We start from the raw sequence: 12020 nt of genomic DNA on the forward strand, positions 1-12020 counted from the left end.
ATTAAAAAGATTCTTGCTGATGTCATCTGTTCATACGTGATAAAATGAGTGGTGATGGAGGCGTGTGGGCAATGTGCAAGATGCCACACGTGTGGGCGTTAGTTTTTTTCTATTTTTTTAAGAAGCAGGTTAATAATTATTTGTACACGGAAGGATATCGTTAATTGTTTTTCTACAAAATAAGCCAATTATTAATGAGATGATGTCATTTGCGTTTTTTTTTTCTTTCTAACAAGTGCACTATACGTTGTTTTGATGTGTTTGTGTCATTGAGCCTCAGCGTTCTCTAGCACTGGAAGAGAACTTAATTAGGCGAGATGAAGCACTATTACATTCACTCTTTAATCTGTACATGAAAATTAAATCAAGATAGGTTTGGCCGGCTAAGCTAGCTAGCTCTAGCGAACAAGATATCACACTTATAACCAACAAGCGCGCAGGGGAATCTTACATTCTTAAGAAATTGCTCCCCACTACTATCAATTCTCTCAACAGGCACACTATCCACATCAGCTTCATGCCACGTCAGCATTCACATGAGTATAATTCTTGACATGCATGATGCCTAAGTCATTCTTCCGTTAACAGTGTACAGAACACACCGCGACAACCGCTGCGGTCCCACGCTGTTCCATCGCGCGTGCACGGTCTTGCAACTACACCTCACAGTTGAGTCCAACACAGGCAGTACGTGCCTGGTTTATATACTAAACAAAAAGGCAGTACGTGCCAGGACTCCTCTGGAACGAAGCGAACGCACGGCGCTCCGTTCAATTTCACCCGGTTCAAAAAAAAAACTTCACCCGTTTCCATCAGTAAATCACGGGCTCATTAAACAACGACCCCTCACTCGTTCAAACACCAATCTTTTCCCCCTCTACAAATACTAGAAAAATTAAAAAAATTCCAAATAAAATTTGTATGGTAGACAATTTGATGTGTGAGGCCCACTCCAAATTTCAAGTCATTTGAACATATGAGCAGCTCTCAACAAAAAATGCAAATTGAGGGTCTGCAAAAAGTTTACTGTTCATGTACTGTTTTGGCCCGATTTGTCTTTTTTGCTGAAAGCTGCTCATATGTCCAAATGACTTGAAATTTGGAGCGGGCCTCACGCATCAAATTGTCTACCACACAAATTTTATTTGAAATTTTTTGAATTTGTTTTGAATTTTTTACGAATTTTTTTCTAACCGGGTGCAGATGAGTCTGGGCACCAAAACGCCCTACTCAGTTACAATTTGTTTTTTTTGGGGGAAGGGGGGAGAGACTTGCGTGAGATCTGGGCTTAGTATGAGATCATGCGATCCAGCGTTTTGAGCCATCAGACTAGCATCCAGCGGTACAGATAGGCTCAGGTGGTTTCCGATCAGGTCAGTGTTACAATTTACATTTACATCCTTGGAAAAGACTTTTTAGTGGAAACCCTCTCTAGATAGATCTCGTCCCAGCAGCTGGTACCTTCCTGTCATACAGGTCATTCCCCACCGACGGCGGCGGCGCAAAGCTCCACCCCGTTTTTTGGCCCTGCGATCCCAGGCCGAACCCAGCGCACTGGGGGCGCTCGGGGCTCCGGTGGAAGGGAAAACCACATCTGGGCCACACTGTCAGGCGAAAAGTCAAGATAAACGTCCAGATTCACCCCCTCTCCCCCACCCGCGCACGCCCTCCCGCCAACTTGCCGATCCCGGCGCCGCCCACCGCCCACCACCGTTAGATAGGCCATTCCCTGCCGGAAAGATAGAGGGCTTCACCGCGGCAACCTCTCCACCACCTTCCTGGGCGAGTTTTTCGGTGCTCCGGCCGCGCAGGGCGGGATACCGGCGGCTGTGCGCCCACCACGCCCGCCAGGTGTTCGGTGATTTATCTGCTCGGCGATGGACTCGAACGACGAGGAGGCGCTCGCGATGTTGCGGGAAGGATGTCGAGCGGGCATTTGGTGTGCTCCAATCTCGATTTGCTGTTGTCCGGTACCCTGCTCAGACCTGGTCGAAAGATCAGATGTGGAAGATCATGACTTGCTTGTGTCATCTTGCACAACACTATCATTGAGAGCAATCAAGAAGAGCCAGTGTTTGACACTGGACTATATTACAGGCAGGGTCCTCTTGACCAAGTTGATCACCAGCTATCGGCAACCTGGACTGCCTTCCTCAATATGCGTCAGGAGATCCGAGACCCACAGATGCATCAACAACTACAGCATGATCTGGTGGAGCACCTATGAAGGCTCAAGGGCAACGCCTAGCTCGACGTGTGATAAAATATGAGATTTTATTTGTTGGACTATATAATTTGTATTAAACTATTTGTTGTTGAACTATTTGATTTATATTGATTTTCTGTGATGAACTATGTGATAAAAAATAACTTCTGTTGAATTTGCGCCGAAGCACGGCGAATATGGGTCGATAGCGGACCGATTTTGCGCTGAAAGTGGGCTGAAAAGCGAGCAAATTTACGCTAAAATTGGGCCGATATCGGTGCCTAGGGGCGACCTGGGGCGGCGGCTGGGAACCCAATCACCTCCAAGCCGATTTTAGCGCCGGTTCGCCCCCAGACGTCGATTTTTCAAGCCCCCTAGAGGGGCCAACGACTGCTCTTAGATATAGGATATTAACCAAACCGGTAGCTGGTAACTTAAAAGTCTTCTAAAAGGAACGGTGACGTGCCCATCTGTAAAGATAATCATTGATGATGCTTAAGAAACACAACCATCAATCCACATGTCCTCTGGGGCAGAATCATGTTACTCCGGTCGACGTCGCTGCTTGTTGCTTACCTTAATATGTAGGCTATCAATTGAGATTCCCTCAAAAAAAATTAGATAACATAAATTTTCTTGATGGACACCGGCTAACAAGGCCAGGTTTCTAGAGGGTGGACATTTAATTAGTCACCCTTCTGTAAATATGATCATTGATGCTAAAAACACGCTTTATTTTACTAGACATGTCTGTAAGCACCTTGCATTGTACAGAGCCCTTAAGCCACAACCATCTTCATTTGAGTGACAGGTTGGCTAGCTGAGATCGAGTATCCCTGTCACAGCCTGATTTTTGGCCCTTTCGCTTTCTTTTATTTTTCTGAGTATTTTTTCTTGAGTTTTCTTTTTCCGTGGCTATGTGATCTGGAAACTGAAGAAGATGCCCTCTTCTTTCTTTTCAGAGTGGCTTGTCATCCTCAAACCCTTCCCAAGACCTTGCCATTTTCATCCTAGCCCAACCCCAATATTCTTTTGCTAGGCAATATTCCTTTTTCTATTAAAGGAATAATCCTGTCTGCCCGAGGTTGTGAAGCAACCTATATTTCCATCACTAGGTCATATCTTCCACAAGTATGTCAAAATCCTTCCTTGGCATCATCAAAGATAATTCACAAATATTTCCTTTTGATTCTGCTCTAAGTGATGGTTTGAGAAGGAAGTGTCATTTATCTTTGCTTAATTGATCCCAAACTTTTTGGACATCTTTCCCTGTCCATATAATTGCGCCATGCCAAAATTCAACTCAACTTGCCTAGTAAATATTCCTGAGCAATTTTTTAAAGTTTCTGCCTAAGTGAAGTCATTGTGAAGGAAGTACTAGCTAGGCATATCCAAAATGAGTTGAAATTTTGCAAGGTCCTTCATATGATCAAATCATGACTCTCCACCAAATTTGAGCTCATGTAACCCTTGCATGTGAGCCCAGATCCAAATCTTAATTTCTGGTCAGATTTTCGGTTTGTGAAGCAACTATATTTTATATTGCTTCATTTAAGCTGAAAATTTTTCACGGCATTCTCCTATCCATATCAACTCCCTCCACCAAGTTTTGGCCCGTTTCATCTAGCTAATTGCCCTGTGCAATTTTTCCAAGTTTCTGTCCAGAGCGAAACTTTGTGCAGCTAGTGCTAGTTTGGTTCATCCAAATGTGCTGAAACTTTTTGGTCATCTTCATATCATCAAATCATTCGTCCATACCCAATTTCAGATCAACTTGCATCTTCATGTGAGTGCATCATCCAAATCTCTAATTCTGGACATGCTGGCACTTTCTACAGCAACCCCCATCTAAACTCCTCCTCATAAGCTGATTTTTGGTGATCAACATCACCTTAGTATTTTATCATCACCAGACAAATCCTTTCCTTCGTTTCCAAGTATGTATCCCCTCCGGACAGCACAATCAGGTTGCTGCTGATCTTCTTTGGCTCCTCCTGCTTTTCTCTTCTTTGCCCCTGGACCGCCTTGTTACCTCTTTTGGACTCAGGGTATCATGCTCATTCTAATAGACACGGTTTGTACGGCCAAACGAGCTATTGGCTCTAGTGCGAGTGGTGATCACGCTTGCGTCATGGCAAACTCGTGCTCTGGCATGTTCTTACCCTTGTTCCCGTCGCCTTCCTCCGCGTCTCGACGTACCACTTTGTCCTGGAGGTAGCTCGTGATCTTCTTCAGCTTCTGGTGCCTCTGCCCCGCCTTATCACGCCGGCGTTTGGTCGCAATCGCCATGCCCGTGCCACAAACCGCCTCTGTCCTCCATTAGTGACCAGTCCAAGCTCTCCCGTGAGCTCTAGGAGCTTCTCCCGCGACTATATAAGGACACCAGAGGTTCTCCCGCATCCCCCAAGCCTCTCCCCTTCCTCTTTAGTCCACCGGAGCAGCGGCATCTCGCCGGAGTTCGTCGCCGTCCACCATGGCCGCCTCGGCCTCGGCTTGGTTCCGACCACCTCGAGCCTCCTCTCATCCTCCTACCACGTCCACCGAGTCCCCCTTGTTCCACTCAGCCGCCCCACCCCCTTGCCCCCTCGCCGGAGTGCCCGCATCGCCGGAGAACTCCACCACCGCCGCCTCCCTACCCTCCTCGGGTCGCTGCCCGTCGCCGCGGTGGCCCTTCAGCTGAACGGGTGCGGCGTGGCCCTACACGCCCGTCGGTGGCTTCGGCTCGGCCGGAGGCCGCCTGAGCCGGCCGGCCCCTCGCCGCCTCCCCTCCCCTGCTCCTCCTCTGTCTCGCACGGGAGAACAGGAGCGGGAGGTAGAGGATGAGGGTCCGTGCCCCTCCCCCCTGTGCCTGGGCCCCATGCGCAGTGGCACACCCCCTCCGTCCCACGTGGCAAGTGGAAGCATACTTTCTGGTGTACGTCTACCTTTACTGAAAGCACACTTACCTTCATCTTAGGCCGAAGTACGTTTACCTTTTCTGAAAACATATCTTTTTCGAAAGGCGCATTCTGATTTTCCTCCCAGGGACCCGTTGGTGATAAATTTTTCATAGAATAGTCCCTGATCTTCTACACCTCGACTTCGCGACCGTAACTCCGATCGAGGTGAAACCAGCGCTCGCTTCTTTGTCTCGTAGAGCTCTTTCTGTTGGTGCCATTCTCATAAGGTGTTCACATTGTAAAAATGACCATTTTGCCATTGCCCCTAATCAGCCCCCTCCGAGGGAGAACCCTTTCCGGCGATTCCTTCCGCGATCGTTCCACACTTCTCCTTGGTGCATTCTTCACCCCCAGGCAAGCCACAACACCCACTTGCATGATGGTCATGTTGTAGCCATGGTTTTCAACTTGAATATTTAATAAATGTCTGCTTGTTTTTGATACGGTTATCGTTGTTTCTGTGATGCTTATGGATTTGTGTTCACTTTCATGCTATGTTCTTATGCACCTGGTTATCATGTACTAGTTGCCAGTATTTCTGTCGTATTTCATGCTTGGTAGTAGTACATGTTGGTGTTGGTAATGTTCTTGGTTGCATGACTATGGTCGGTTACCAAGTACCGTTGATATGCATGTTTCTTTGCATCTAGTTGGTTAAATGCTTACTTGGTAGTGTTATTGCCATAGTATTTATTTCTGATGCTAGTGGTCATGCTATGCTTATGGTAGAGTTATGTTTGTGTTATTCATGCTCGTCCATATATCATGCCCATTTGGATATATGATTTATGGTTGTTGATAGGCTTGAGGATTATGTTGCACATCCATGCTCATGTTGGTATCATGCATTGTAGTTGCATCATGTTATTTTCATATGGCTCATCTTATTGCATTCAAGTTTAACCGGCCTTAAATGAACTTGAAAAACTGTTGGCTGAGTTATGGTGCCATCGAATCGAGCTGACCAGTGTAGCCACACTTGCCTTATGGGGGGCTCCTAACTGGGTCTATTGTCATGCCTCTTGCCGGTGCCTCCAACGAGGGAAGGTTATGAGCGGGCGCTACCTTGGCCGGGTAGGACGGCATAAGCCTTGTGAGCCCGAGTTTGGGTATGTGCACATGTCCCCGTTTGGGACCGTTTATTATTTTGCCACGACGGTGGCCGTTGATGCCTTTGGTAGGCACGGGGCCACCCATGACTTAGCCCAAAGGGGAGTTGGTCAGAGTGGCCGGGAGAGTCCCATGGCAGTAGATCGGTTTTGTCGGAATGCCGTTGGTCCACCCGAATGGGAGTGCGAGGCCATGGATTCCGTGGTGTGGGTATAGTGTGATAACCTCTGCAGAGTGTGTATTTAATCTATCGATAGCCGCGCCCGCGGATATGGGCCCAGTTCGTAGTCAGTCACACTATGGGTCAATAGTAATAATAATAACTTGTTTAATAACAACCCTGGTTCGATGATGAGAAAGAGATTGGTTGTGATCACGAGAGGATCACCGTGGTATCGTGGATACCGAGTTGATGGATATTTGTGATGTTGTGCGAGAGTCAAGGGTAAAGGTCAAGCTCCTTGTGCTCATGTAATGATTACTACGGTATGGTAATACCAAGCTTGATTGGATCCTGAGATGATCGTGTGATGTCCGTGATGGTAAGATGATGTATGTGATGGTTATGAGGTAACCCGAGCAGAGTAAGTTGGTGCATGATAGCCTCATCATGTTGTATGCTAGTATCACCATGTTCATATGTTCGTGCCATGCTCATATTGTTCTAGCTGTATCATGTTCATGTTGTACATGCTATGATCGATCTGTTATATGACGCTAATCCTTGTTAACCTGTAATTGCCATGCTATTGTCTGTCTTGATTGCTCTTGGTTGCTGTAAGCTTGCAAGTACATTCAACTTACTGACCTGGCGTGTTATGCCAGTTTGCAGGTCATGCCGGATTTGATTGTTTGTTTGTTGCGGATTCCTTGTTTGCGAGCTAGGATAAGCGTTCCAGCCAGAGTCCCTGCGGAGTGGAGTTCATCAGTGTCGTCATTGTTCCGCTGCTACAAGTCATTCCGCTGCTTCACGTTGTTCTGCTGCTTGCATAGAGCAACCGTGGCAGGCGTAGTGTCGCCGTGCCGATGTAATCCCTTGTATCCATATAGATTTTAATAAAGAGCTGATTTGTTCAACGCTAAGCAGTGTCGTATCCCAGAAGACTTCTCCTCGATCTCTAGGCTGGAATACTGGGTGTTCCGGTTTCTCTGAGCCGGGGTGCCACAATCCCCATGCCATCAGTGCACTTGGGGGTGCAGATCGAGGCTGAAGCCACTTCCCAATGTTCTCCCTTCAAACATACATTGCATGCTGACAGCAGGATCCCTCGGGGTAGGCCCATTGCAAGGATACGACCTAGAAGGCATGAACGGCCCGAGTCCACATCATGAGAATAACTCGGCTATCCCGGCACCTCAAAGCCCATCCGGCTAATGAATACCACAATATCCATCCGATTGGACCAACCGTGATCATCTAATATAAATGTTGCCCACGACATCTTCAGAACAACATTATGACATTTGGGACAATTCTTCTGATAATCACTGTCATTACGGCTCGGGTATCACATCGTGGCTCATAACAACCCTTGTACCCCACCTTTCCGCCGTCCCATATAAGGCGAGGATGGAAGGAGATCTAGACAAGGGAGACAAGATTCATAGGTAAGACATACACACATCAACGACAGCCCCCCTTCTCCCGGGAGAGACACGCGTGAGATCTGGGCTTAGTATGAGATCACGCGATCCAGCGTTTTGAGCCATTAGATTAGCATCCAGTGGTACAGATAGGCTCAGGTGGGTTTCCGATCAGGTCGGTAGTACAATTTACATTTACATCCTTGGAAAAATCCTTTTAGTGGGAACCGACCTCTAGATAGGTTTCTGTACAATTCGCACAGACATGCTCAAGTTTCAGGTGAGTTTCTGTACCAGTCAACTAAGTACTGTCCATTCAAAAATATGAAGTGGTGAGCATTGACATGGCAAAACTTTCTTCCGCGCCCAGGGTTATGAGATCATGGCTGTTCATGTTCTACCAGCGCACCAACTCTTTCATCCAACCCACTGTTAGCACTAAATTTGTACAAGCCCGCTCTCTCATCTAATACATGAAGTCAACAGGAAGTAGAATAAATATAAGCACAAATCGGAGTATCACAGGATGCAATGGAAAATATACTTAGTCCACTGAACCACTATTTCAACTCATTAATTAGGACATGTCAAGCATCAAGAATTTAACAAGAACAAACATCTAGTAGTAGCGTTGATACTTAGACAAATATTTTTATTTTTTCATCGGACAGACACGACTGTCATGTAACACAACTTCCTTGCATGTTCTGCAAGTGTGCGGCACCCGTAGAGTAACCCCTAATTTCTTCTTATTTGACCATGCCTTCTTTTCATTGTCTCTGTGGCCCTTAATTCGTGAGCATGTACCCCTCGCATTGACAACGGTCGGTGTTAGGATATCAACTTGGGCAAGCAAGGTGCTACCAACGTATGATTCTTGTTCTTCTTGTGTAGTTTGAGGAACAACGAAGGCAGACTGCAAGACAACAGATTCAAGATTGCACAGACCCGTATTGAGTGAGTCAAGTGTTACGCTCGATTTTTTAGCACATTGGAAGATATCTTCTAACTTGTTCCGTGCCATCGAGATCTTTCTTCTGGTATCCATGTCAATGCGGTCAATCAGATTATCTTCAAGTGCATACCCTTCGTTGTCAAATACAATATCCCTACAGGAAAAAGATAACATTGTGAGTAGAGCTAACACTTACAAATTTTGATAGAACTATGGAAAATAATTACCTTTTGCACATTTTCTCCCATCTTTTGAGAACATAAAAGGTTGGAAGCTCATTTCTCTTTGCACCCCTCAAGACGCGTATGACATGGTGGCACACAATGCCCTTGGACTCAAAGAGCTTGCAAGAACATTTAGCAATCATGGTTGTTGTCTCTAAATGCATGTCTCTTACCTTATTTTTCCGATGACTTTGATCACTAATGGAAACAATCTTCAGCTCCCCCACAGTCGTAGTATCCTGGACATCACAATGCTCTCTAGCAGCAAGTACCTCTAATTGAAACAAGGCAAAGACCTCTGATTAAAACAAGGTGGTTCTGAGAATAACAGCTAGGGCAATGTCCATGAAATATGCTGGCACCCATGACCCATGAAGCAGGTAACATTTTGCAAACCACTCATTTTCTTGCAAGCCAAAATCTGATATTAGAGACTTCCAACTTTCTTCGAATTATGTAGGTGTTTCAGAATTCCACACACATGAGTCCAACCTCTTGTAGAATAATCCATCACTTCTCAATCCGAGAGAGACCTTGAGAGGAACCTTCTTCATAATTTGCCACATGCACAACCGATGCGTGGTATGGGGTAGAAGTGCCTTGATAGCGTTCCTCATGCTACCACACTCATCCGTTATAATAACACTAGGTGCAACCCCATCCATGCATTTAAGGATATCTCAAACAACCATAAGTAGTCCTCAGTTGTCTCATTCAGTAAGAACCCACCCCCTAAGAAGACACCTTGCATATGATGGTTGATACCCGTGAAGGGCGCAAAAATGTAGTCATACTGATTAGTGCTATATGTGGAATCAAAGGACAACACATCATGGAAATGTTTGTAGTTTTTCCTGCTAGTTGCATCTGCCCAAAACAAACGCAACAATGTACCAACTTCGTCAACTTCATAGTCAAAGAAAAAACCAGGGTTGAGTTCCTTCAATCTACCAAAATGGTCCACTAGCATTTGAGCATCAAAATTCTTGATTTTATTTTTGAACCTAGAATAGTAATTCTGCACCTCTTTCTTCATGCATCCCACATCTGGAAACCCCCCTTCACCAATTTAGAGTAGCCTATATGCTTGGGCTGGTCCGATGCTAGCTTTGTGGCAATCAAATAGTATTGACTTCACCTTCTCACTTACATTCCTGTTTGATCTAATCAAGTGTTGCTTGCTAGGAGAAACTAGTTCGTGATTGTGGTGTTCAACCATTGAAGCTATCTTATATTTCCCATTATCATCCCGATTGACATAAATGTGAGCATCACATCCACACCTAGTAAATTTCACCTTGCATCTTTTACTTGAAGTATTCGTGTTCAAGCAGTTAACAACATAAGTACCTTTTGTGGACCGGTATCCCTCCCTTGAGCATAAGAAATGCTTCCACATAATTACATTCTTCACAAGCCTTTGTGCTCCAATGCGGACACCAAATCCCACATGCTGTGCATACTTCTTATAAAATGTCTCCACGGCAGCAATATCATCAAATGTCATGCCTACTGTTGGTTTGAGTGCATCATCACACAGAGGTTTATACAACGAACCCTGCAAATGAACACAAGACTGCCATTAAATAAACATAGTTTCCATAGTTCAGAAAGATCGATCACATTTTACACATGAAATTTTTCTATATTTTACACGCCTAACATTCTACACAACATTCAGGTTTTCAGGTATTGTGTAACATGTTTCTCCACTTCCATAATTTTCTTCACAAGATATTAGGTGCTCATGTCTGAGGTAAACACGTAGAAAATAAGGCGATCATCCTAAATTTGAAGTGCATATTATGATAACCTGCATTATGAACCATTTTGAATCCGAGGTAGCCCGAATATAGTCGGTACAATTACGAAGAGAAGAAAAACTTGAACATCTAATCAGAGATAAACACACATAAAAGAATCTGCATTATACTTACATCTAGAGAAAAGCATTGTCTCTTCTTAGGCGTAGAGAATTCATCAAAAGGAAGCATAGCAGAATTAATCTCTGAAAAAGAGTTGGCATCACTTAATTCAATGCCATGGACCGATTCTGGAAAAACAAAATAAAAACCTTAAACAGACATATATTGTCTGGCGGTGCTGCAAGCAATGAGTGAAGGTTTCAACTTGGAAAGGAAGGCGGAAACGGGGGAAATGTGGCTTTTGGTAAGGGGGAGGGGCGGGGAGGTAGATATTTCCGCGGAAGCCGAAAATTTGGAATCGCTTCAGCCAAAAAACTGGCGCGCAAAGTGTCATCAGACATGGTCCCTTATCCAAAACTGTGTACGATATGTGAGCATCACAAACGATTCAGATAGCTTAACCCGTGTGTGTTGAGTTTGAACGTCAAAAATTTTGGTTCGAATTTCCATGGTTAAAGTGGTCATCCACGTCATTGCATAATTTGGGCACACAAAGGAGACTACAGCACACCCACACTTCTTAATCGAGCAAGTTCAGCAATTAAACAGAGCTAGCTGACCTAAACATTTCCCTAACAAATTAAAGACTGACGCTCTTAATTAAACAAAACAAAGAGTAGTACTACGGCTGGTGCTCGTTGATCTCTGCCACCGCCTCCATGTCCAGCTCGCGCCCGACGGTCTCCTGGGGAAGGGGCTCCATGGCATCAATTGCACCATACTCGGCAAGCATCTCGCCGTCCGCGTCCGCCATATCTTTGGCATAGGCCGTCACGAGCTGGGCATGGGCGGCCGTTATCTGGGCTCTGGCGGGCTCCGTCGTGGCACCGTTGTCAGAGATTGCCAGCTCTTCGGCCGTCGGTTGCCGACCGTTGTCAGAGAAGCTTCGTTCGATTTGTACGGTGACAACCACGAGCTGGGCGTAGACGGCCTCGACATGGTAGTGGGCGGCCTCCATCAGGGCGAAGGCCGCCGCTGCGGAATGGACAGCTACTGTGCCGCTCTCGCCAGTTGCTATCCCCGAGGCAGATGCTGCTGCCACCGCCTGAGAAGCAACAATGGTCGTTTGGGCTGCCT

This window comes from Triticum aestivum, chromosome 7D (genome assembly GCF_018294505.1).
Source record: "Triticum aestivum cultivar Chinese Spring chromosome 7D, IWGSC CS RefSeq v2.1, whole genome shotgun sequence".
Lineage (NCBI taxonomy): Eukaryota > Viridiplantae > Streptophyta > Magnoliopsida > Poales > Poaceae > Triticum > Triticum aestivum.